The sequence below is a fragment of the Salvelinus alpinus genome, chromosome 31 (assembly GCF_045679555.1).
Source record: "Salvelinus alpinus chromosome 31, SLU_Salpinus.1, whole genome shotgun sequence".
Lineage (NCBI taxonomy): Eukaryota > Metazoa > Chordata > Actinopteri > Salmoniformes > Salmonidae > Salvelinus > Salvelinus alpinus.
Window position 1 is genome coordinate 25,910,379 of NC_092116.1, and position 10,601 is coordinate 25,920,979.

Genomic DNA, 10,601 nt, shown 5'->3' on the forward strand with positions numbered 1-10,601 from the left:
GAGAGAGAGAGAGAGAGAGAGAGAGAGAGAGAGAGAGAGAGAGAGAGAGAGAGAGAGAGAGAGAGAGAGAGAGAGAGAGAGAGAGAGAGAGAGAGAGAGACAGAGAGAGAGAGAGAGAGAGAGAGAGAGAGAGAGAGAGAGAGAGAGAGAGAGAGAGAGAGAGAGAGAGAGAGAGAGAGAGAGAGAGAGAGAGAGAGAGAGAGAGAGAGAGACAGAGAAAGAGAGAGAGAGAGAGAGAGAGAGAGAGAGAGAGAGAGAGAGAGAGAGAGAGAGAGAGAGAGAGAGAGAGAGAGAGAGAGAGAGAGAGAGAGAGAGAGAGAGAGAGAGAGAGAGAGAGAGAGAGAGACATAGAAAGAGAGAGAGAGAGAGAGACAGAGAAAGAGAGAGAGAGAGAGAGAGAGAGAGAGAGAGAGAGAGAGAGAAAGAGAAAGAGAGAGACGTAGAACACCAAATAATGCATGCAGAGCAGAATTAGGCCGATACCCACTAATTATCAAAATCCAGAAAAGAGACGTTAAATTCTACAACCACCTAAAAGGAAGTGATTCCCAAACCTTCCATAACAAAGCCATCACCTACAGAGAGATGAACCTGGAGAAGAGTCCCCTAAGCAAGCTGGTCCTAGGGCTCTGTTCACAAACACAAACACACCCCACAGAGCCCCAGGACAACAGCACAATTAGACCCAACCAAATCATGAGAAAACAAAAAGATAATTACTTGACACATTGGAAAGAATTAACAAAAAAACAGAGCAAACTAGAATGCTATTTGGCCCTAAACAGAGAGTACACAGTGGCAGAATACCTGACCACTGTGACTGACCCAAACTTAAGGAAAGCTTTGACTATGTACAGACTCAGTGAGCATAGCCTTGCTATTGAGAAAGGCCGCCGTAGGCAGACATGGCTCTCAAGAGAAGACAGGCTATGTGCACACTGCCCACAAAATGAGGTGGAAACTGAGCTGCACTTCCTAACCTCCTGCCCAATGTATGACCATATTAGAGAGACATATTTCCCTCAGATTACACAGATCCACAAAGAATTCGAAAACAAATCCAATTTTGATAAACTCCCATATCTACTGGGTGAAATTCCACAGTGTGCCATCACAGCAGCAAGATTTGTGACCTGTTGCCACAAGAAAAGGGCAACCAGTGAAGAACAAACACCACTGTAAATACAACCCATATTTATGTTTATTTATTTTAACTTGTGTGCTTTAACCATTTGTACATTGTTACAACACTGCATATATATAATATGACATTTGTAATGTCTTTATTGTTTTGAAACTTCTGTATGTGTAATGTTTACTGTTCATTTTTATTGTTTATTTGACTTTTGTATATTACCTACCTCACTTGCTTTGGCAATGTTAACACATGTTTCCCATGCCAATAAAGCCCCTTGAATTGAATTGAATTGAATTGAGAGAGAGAGAGAGAGAGAGAGAGAGAGAGAGAGAGAGAGAGAGAGAGAGAGAGAGAGAGAGAGAGAGAGAGAGAGAGAGAGAGAGAGAGAGAGAGAGAGAGAGAGAGAGAGAGAGAGAGAGAGAGAGAGAGAGAGAGAGAAAGAGAGAAAGAAACGAAGAGACAGAAAGAGCGAGAGAGACAGAAGCCCCACTACTAGCATGTTCTATCTGATGACAGTGTTTGTGTCCAATTAGAATGTGTTTCCTTCAAGAATCTGGATACCAAGATCATTCCCAACCCTCTAGCTGTCATAAATACAGTATTTCAGTTCATAGTACACCAAGGTCATAAAGTAACCCTGACAAAATGTTTCCTTACACTGCTCGGCCATGATATCACACTTTGTTTACTATAGTCTGACCTTCCAACAGTTGTGGGCTGTGGTTCTCTTTTGGTCCAGTTAGTTTATAGCAGTTTCCCAATCTGCTACTTGAGAACCCTCAACCGTTCCATTTCGTAGTCCACTATGGTGAAAAGTCACCCTGATAGCGGTGGGATTTGAACCCACGCCCCCGAAGAGACTGGAGCCTAAATCCAGCACCGCTCGGCCACACTATCAGACAGAGTGAGGAGCTATCTATATCCCAAAGCAGTCACTGCAACCAGAGGCCATGACTCACATCTCAGAGTAGCAGTGTTAATCTAGGATCAATTTAGACTTTCAGATCACAACGAATAATCATGTGTGTTCTATGTGTGTTCTATGTGTGTGTGTGTGTGTGTGTGTGTGTGTGTGTGTGTGTGTGTGTGTGTGTGTGTGTGTGTGTGTGTGTGTGTGTGTGTGTGTGTGTGTGTGTGTTCTGTGTGTGTGTGTGTGTGTGTGTGTGTGTATTCTATGTGTGTTCTATGTGTGTGTTCCATGTGTGTGTTCTATGTGTGTGTGTTCTATGTGTGTGTGTGTGTTCTATGTGTGTGTTCTATGTGTGTGTGTGTGTTCTATGTGTGTGTGTTCTATGTGTGTGTGTGTTCTATGTGTGTGTGTGTGTTCTATGTGTGTGTGTGTGTGTTCTATGTGTGTGTGTGTGTTCTATGTGTGTGTGTTCTATGTGTGTGTGTGTGTTCTATGTGTGTGTGTGTGTTCTATGTGTGTGTTCTATGTGTGTGTGTGTGTTCTATGTGTGTGTTCTATGTGTGTGTTCTATGTGTGTGTTTTATGTGTGTGTGTGTGTGTTCTATGTGTGTGTGTTCTATGTGTGTGTGTGTGTTCTATGTGTGTGTGTGTGTGTTCTATGTGTGTGTTCTATGTGTGTGTGTGTGTTCTATGTGTGTGTGTTCAATGTGTGTGTGTGTGTTCTATGTGTGTGTGTGTGTGTTCTATGTGTGTGTTCTATGTGTGTGTGTGTGTTCTATGTGTGTGTTCTATGTGTGTGTGTGTGTGTTCTATGTGTGTGTGTTCTATGTGTGTGTGTGTGTTCTATGTGTGTGTGTGTGTTCTATGTGTGTGTTCTATGTGTGTGTGTGTGTGTGTGTTCTATGTGTGTGTTCTATGTGTGTGTTCTATGTGTGTGTTTTATGTGTGTGTGTGTGTGTGTTCTATGTGTGTGTTCTATGTGTGTGTGTGTGTTCTATGTGTGTGTGTTCTATGTGTGTGTGTGTGTGTGTGTGTGTGTGTGTGTTCTATGTGTGTGTGTGTGTTCTATGTGTGTGTTCTATGTGTGTGTGTGTGTGTGTTCTATGTGTGTGTGTTCTATGTGTGTGTGTGTGTTCTATGTGTGTGTGTGTGTTCTATGTGTGTGTTCTATGTGTGTGTGTGTGTTCTATGTGTGTGTTCTATGTGTGTGTTTTATGTGTGTGTGTGTGTTCTATGTGTGTGTTCTATGTGTGTGTTCTATGTGTGTGTTCCTATGTGTGTGTTCTATGTGTGTGTGTGTGTGTGTGTGTGTGTGTGTGTGTGTGTGTGTGTGTGTTCTATGTGTATGTTCTGTGTGTGTGTGTGTGTGTGTGTGTGTGTGTGTGTGTGTGTGTGTGTGTGTGTGTGTGTGTGTGTGTGTGTGTGTGTGTGTGTGTGTGTGTGTGTCCAGTGGCTGGGCGATGGCAGGTTGTGAGGGATCAATAGATGTGGTACTATGGGTCAAGTAGATACCTGACTAGAGGACAGGATAAGACCTGGTAAAGAACTTCAGAGGGATGACTGGCTCTCATGTTGTCTGCATCTGTGTCTTATGGAGATCAGCGTATTTTGTGAAGTTGTGTTCAGATTGTGGTCAGGTTGTGGTCAGGTTGTGGTCAGGTTGTGTTCAGGTTGTGGTCAGGTTGTGGTCAGGTTGTGTTCAGGTTGTGGTCAGCTTGTGGTCAGCTTGTGTTCAGGTTGTGGTCAGGTTGTGGTCAGGTTGTGGTCAGGTTGTGTTCAGATTGTGGTCAGCTTGTGGTAAGGTTGTGGTAAGGTTGTGGTCAGGTTGTGTTCAGGTTGTGTTCAGGTTGTGGTCAGGTTGTGTTCAGCTTGTGTTCAGGTTGTGGTTAGGTTGTGTTCAGGTTGTGGTCAGGTTGTGTTCAGATTGTGGTCAGCTTGTGTTCAGGTTGTGGTCAGCTTGTGTTCAGGTTGTGGTCAGGTTGTGTTCAGGTTGTGGTCAGGTTGTGGTCAGGTTGTGTTCAGATTGTGTTCAGATTGTGGTCAGCTTGTGTTCAGGTTGTGGTCAGGCTGTGGTCAGGTTGTGTTCAGATTGTGTTCAGATTGTGGTCAGCTTGTGTTCAGGTTGTGGTCAGGTTGTGGTCAGGTTGTGGTCAGGTAATGGTCAGCTTGTGTTCAGCTTGTGTTTAGGTTGTGGTCAGGTTGTGTTCAGGTTGTGGTCAGGTTGTGGTCAGGTTGTGTTCAGGTTGTGTTCAGGTTGTGGTCAAGGTTGTGTTCAGGTTGTGGTCAGCTTGTGTTCAGCTTGTGTTTAGGTTGTGGTCAGGTTGTGTTCAGGTTGTGGTCAGGTTGTGGTCAGGTTGTGTTCAGGTTGTGTTCAGGTTGTGGTCAAGGTTGTGTTCAGGTTGTGGTCAGCTTGTGGTCAGGTTGTGGTCAGGTTGTGGTCAGCTTGTGTTCAGGTTGTGTTCAGGTTGTGGTCAGGTTGTGGTCAGGTTGTGGTCAGGTTGTGTTCAGATTGTGGTCAGCTTGTGTTCAGGTTGTGGTCAGGTTGTGGTCAGGTTGTGTTCAGGTTGTGGTCAGGTTGTGGTCAGGTTGTGTTCAGATTGTGGTCAGCTTGTGTTCAGGTTGTGTTAAGGTTGTGGTCAGGTTGTGTTCAGGTTGTGGTCAGGTTGTGGTCAGGTTGTGGTCAGGTTGTGTTCAGATTGTGGTCAGATTGTGGTCAGGTTGAATCCTGACTGAAGAAGGAAGACTTTTGCTCATCTTTTTAGTGACCAGAAGAATATCTGCCTCTATAGCCATGACCCCAGGTTGACCTGCATGTTGTTCAACAGGGGGACAGGGGGGGGGGTATCAGCACAGCTTCCAGGAAGAGCTGAGACACGTCTCTGACTTAGACCCTTACAGTCATTGCTTGAGCCTTTACAGAGACTCAGAATTTGCTTCGTCTATGAATTTGAAAGTGACTAGATTTTTCCAACCCCTTCCCTCATCTGTTTACCAAAACAGTGTGAGGGTTGACCACTTTGTTATTGTTTGAGCTGCAGATTGCCCCTTTAAGCATGGGAGGCGGACGGGAAAGGCCTTTATACTTCTCTATGTGGCGGCTGATCAAAGCCAGAGCTCAGCTGATTGCTGTCCTGTCCCTGTGACTGTTATGTGGACTTTACCTTGTTTTGACAATCAGGAGCCTCTTTCTCTCCCCCTGTGGACTTTGGGACTAACACTGGGTTAGTCAGAAAACTCAAAATATATCTACAGTATAATGGAGTGAGAGAGACAGAGAGAGAGAGAGAGACAGAGACAGACACAGCGATAGAGAGAGAGAGAGAGAGAGAGAGAGAGAGAGAGAGAGAGAGAGAGAGAGAGAGAGAGAGAGAGTGTGTGAGAGAGAGAGAGAGAGAGAGAGAGAGAGAGAGAGAGAGAGAGAGAGAGAGAGTGTGTGAGAGAGCGAGAGAGAGAGAGAGAGAGTGTGTGAGAGAGCGAGAGAGAGAGAGAGAGAGAGAGAGAGAGAGAGAGAGAGAGAGAGAGAGGGTGGGAGAGAGAGAGAGAGAGAGAGAGAGAGTGTGTGAGAGAGAGAGAGAGAGAGAGAGAGAGAGAGAGAGAGAGAGAGAGTGTGTGAGAGAGAGAGAGAGAGAGAGAGAGAGTGTGTGTGAGAGAGCGAGAGAGAGAGAAAGAGAGAGAGAGAAAGAGAGAGAGTGTGAGAGAGAGAGAGAGAGAGAGAGAGAGAGAGAGAGAAAGAGAAAGAGAAAGAGAGAGAGAGAGAGAGAGAGAGAGAGAGAGAGAGAGAGAGAGAGAGAGAGAGAGAGAGAGAGAGCGACAGAGAAAGAGGTCAAGCGAAAACAGTGTTTGTATCCAATTAGAATGTGTTTCCTTCAGGAATCTGGAGATACCAAGATCATTCCCAACCCTCTAGCTGTCAGAAATACAGTATTTCAGTTCATAGTACACCAAGGTCATAAAGTAACCATGACAACTGTGAGTGACAACATTTTTCCTCACACAACTTTGTTTACTATAGTCTGATCTTCCAACAGTTGTGGGCTCTGGTTCCCTTTTGGTCCAGTTTCCCAATCGAACTGAACACTCCAGAACCATCAATTTAGTAGTCCACTATGGTCAAAAGTAACCCTGATAGCAGTGGGCATTCGTACCCACGCCCCCGAAGAGACTGGAGCCTAAATCCAGCACCGCTCGGCCACACTATCAGACAGAGTGAGGAGCTATCTATATCCCAAAGCAGTCACTGCAACCAGAGGCCATGACTCACATCTCAGAGTAGCAGTGTTGATATAGGATCAGTTTAGACTTTTAGATCACAACGAATAGGATTTTATGGACAGATCCTTGTTCAGCACTCCTACTCTGAGACACTTTGTGGATACAGGCCCAGGAGGACTCCCTTCTGTAAACATATTTATAGACCGTGATAGGGTAACATGGGGTGGGAGAGAAACATAAACAAAGTTGTGTGACAGGTTGTGTGTAATAGTGTGGCCGAGCGGTCTAAGGAACTAGTTCAAGGCTCTAATCTCCTTGGGGCTGTGGGTTTGAATCCCACTGCTGTCAGGCTTCCTTTTGACCAGTGTGGACTACATACTGGAACAGTCTGAGGTACTCGAAAGAGTAGCCTGAGAAACACTAAGCTGTTTGGGCCAAAAGGTAACCAGAGCCCACAACTACTAGAAGGTCAAACTTTGACCTAAATATCACTTTTAGAAAAGTAGTCAAACTGTCAGGGCTGTTTTTGGTTAGTTGCTTTCTGGGTATAGACCTTTCGAAAGCAAAGCGCATTGGATCAAGAGTCAATAATTGCCATGTACATGTGTATGACGGGGTAACGTGCATGTATCATGTTGAGTGTGTAGTGACTGTTTGTATACAGCAGTTCTGTGTATCTAAGACAATTTTCCCCTCAGTGCATTCAGAAAGTATTCAGACCCCTTAATTAGATTTTTTTACACATTTTGTTACATTACAGCCTTATTCTAAAATGGATTAAATTGTTCCCCTCATCAATCTACACACAATACCCCATAATGACAAAGCAAAAACCGTTTTTTAGCAATGTTTAGAATTGTATAAAAAGTTTAAAAAAAATGAAATATAACATTTACATAGGTATTCAGATCTTTTACTCAGTACTAAGTTGAAGCACCTTTGGCAGTGATTACAGCCTCGAGTCTTCTTGGGTATGACGCTACAAGCTTGGCACACCTGTATTTGGGGAGTTTCTCCCATTCTTCTCTGCAGATCCTCTCAAACTCAGGTTGAATTTTTTTTCCCCCCTAACCTTTATTTAACTAGGCAAGTCAGTTAAGAACAAATTCTTATTTTCAATGACGGCCTAGGAACAGTGCCTTGTTCAGGGGCAGAACGACAGATTTGTACCTTGTCAGCTCGGGGATTTGAACTTACAACCTTTCGGTTACTAGTCCAACGCTCTAACCACTAGGCTACGCTGCCACCACAAATGGGAAGTTATGCAGTTATTTTCAGGTCTCTCCAGAGATGTTCAATCAGGTTCAAGGACATTCAGAGACTGGTCCAGAAGCCACTCCTGCATCGTCTTGGCTGTGTGCTTAGGGCCGTTGTCCTGTTGGAAGGTGAACCGTATCCCCAGTCTGAGGTCCTGAGCGCTCTGGAGCAGGTTTTCATCAAGGATCTCTCTGTCCTTTGCTCCGTTCATCTCTCCCAGTCCCTGTCGTTGAAAAACATCCCCACATCATGCTTCACCATAGGGATGGTGCCAGGTTTCCTCCAGGGGTGACACTTAGCATTCAGACCAGAGAACCTTGTTTCTCATGGTCTGAGAGTCTTTAGGTGCCTTTTGGCAAACTCCAGGTGGGCTGTCATGTGCCTTTTACTGAGGAGTGGCTAACGTCTTCCCACTCTACCATAAAGGCCTGATTGGTGGAGTGCTACAGAGATGGTTGTCCTTCTGGAAGGTTCTCCCATCTCCACAGAGGAACTCGGTCAGAGTGACCTTCTCCCCCGATTGCTCAGTTTGACCAGGTCGCCAGCTCTAGGAAGAGTCTTGGTGGTTCCAAACCTCTTCCATTTAAGAATGTGTTCCTGGGGACGTTCAATGCTGCAGAAATGTTTTGGTACCCTTCCCCAGATCTGTGCCTCGACACAATCCGGTCTTAGAGCTTTACGGACAATTCCTTCGATCTCATGGCTTGTTTTTTGCTCTGACATGCACCGTCAACTGTGGGACCTTATATAGACAGGTGTGTGCCTTTCCAAATCATATCAAATCAATTCAATTTACCACAGGTGGACTCTAATCAGGTTTTAGAAACATCTCAAAGATGATCAACAGAAACAGGATTCACCGAAGCTAAATTTAAATTCTGATGGCAAAGGGTCTGAATACTAATGTAAATATGTATATTTCTAAAAACCTGTATTTGCATGGTCATTATGGGGTATTAGTGTTTGTAGATTGATGAGGGAGAAAAAAAAATATGTTATCCATTTTAGAATAAGGCTGTAATGTAACAAAATGTGGGAAAAGTCAAGGTGTGAATACTTTCAGAATGCATTGTACATGTACACACCCACACACACAGGAGAATACAAAATGAGGGACAGTTGACACGGTAAGATGTACATTAACACATTTTTATTGCAATAGCTCTATCGAAAGCAAAAAAAAAGTCTGATAAATATAAACACTATGCAACGCTCAACATTCCTTCAATAGAGCCCCCCCCCCGGAAGTAAATGAGAAATAAAGAGAAGGAAAAAAGGTGCCTTGAGGAGCCATTAACATGAAGAAAAACAACTGGATGCTATTTAAAGGGGGGGAGGGGTGGGGGGAATCCACCAAGAACTGTTATTTTGAAAATTATTCTTATTTAAATTTTTTCCCCCCTAAAGACATACGTTGCTGAGAAAATACAACGCACCTCTGAAGATCAACAACTCCTCAGTATGAAGAGAACGTTCCGTAAAGCTAAATTACAAAGCCATTCAATTCTGAAAGAAAACACAGGTAGCAATGAAAATGGCACCTTCCTCATCACTGTGGCGGTTGCCATCAATCAACCAGTTGTTATTTCGTATTACACAGCAGCAAATAAAATAGTAATAGTAACAAAACATTAGGCAGCGATTTTTACTTTTAACATTTTTATTTTTATTTATTTTTATAACAAAACTGCAAAATTTCCAAGTCGTACTTTTGGAAAAAAAAGTTTCTCCTGTCTGTTTAGTTTAAAAATGATTTTAAACCCTTGTCTGTCTTTAAGAGTCTCAACCAAAAGTATCAACACAACACCAACAAAAACTACAGAGATTTAACTTCTGCTCTTTTCTGTAAACTAGATAAAACAAAGAAAATACAACTGCATATGTTTATGCAGTACCACTTACTTCCTCTGTAATATATTATGTAGGTATTATTATCATCATCCAAGGGTTTGTCATTCTTTACTTAGAACGCCCTTTTCAAAGCATCCACACTAGTAGCTTGTCGCACACTACTGAGAATGCAAGTCCAGTACATGTCTAGAATGGAGTTTTGGGACGTGGCTGTAGTGGCCTATATCAGATCAGCACAGTACAAAGCAGAATCCTCATTCACTAAAACTAAATCGTAAGAAAAACTGAACAATGCCGATAGGCTTGATAATCGATACTCATCTTTCTGATTGATTGAGTTGATTAGATAATTGATTAGGTAAGACTTCTCAAATCACAGAAAGTATTTTTCCAAATAAAGGTTTTGTATTGGTCAAATCAAAATAGCTCAAAGCCAAAACGCGCTGCAGCAAAACCTAAACAATTTAAACATTGTCAAACTAAACGTACCCGAAATATGAAAGCAACAAAGTTTGTTTCAGCGCATATCATAACCTTTGAAATTCCAATGTTTAAAAAAATAAAATAAGTTTAAAATGTTGCAGACAAATCACAGTACAGCCTTTAAAATGTGTTCCAACCATAGAATTAGAATGATGATTCTAGTTATATAGTTCCAGCCTTGGTAGGTATGGTAACGGTTCCTTTTCCATAACATAACAGTAGGTTCTGTGCCATATAACTGTACCATAGAAGACATTGGTTGTACCAAATGGGGTAAAACAGGTTAAGTCACCCTATTCCTGGAGGGGTAGCTAGATGGGATGTGACTGGTTGTTGAAAGGGTTTGGGGCCAACTTTCTCATATTATCCTCTTTTTCTACACCAACAAATACATCATCGCCCTCTTACTTAAAACACACTTCATTTTTTGCTTTTCACGTTTCTCTCTCTTTTCGAAACAAAAAGTCAAGCTCGTTTTTATTTCCACTGACATTTTGGAGAGGTAAGGAGAGAAAGAGGAGGAGAGAGGCAGTATAATGATCAGGTGAGTACAACAAAAAATAAAATCCAGTCACACAATCGATAGTGGCACTCTAACACCTCCTCCTCCCTCCGTCCATCTCTCCCTCCGTCCATCTCTCCCTCCCTCTACACCCCTACAGCGGGTTAACTACATAAAAGGCGGGCAGAGATTATACCGCAAAATACACAACAGTTCTCTAGGACTAACTGCTTCCAGCCTTTCAGAAG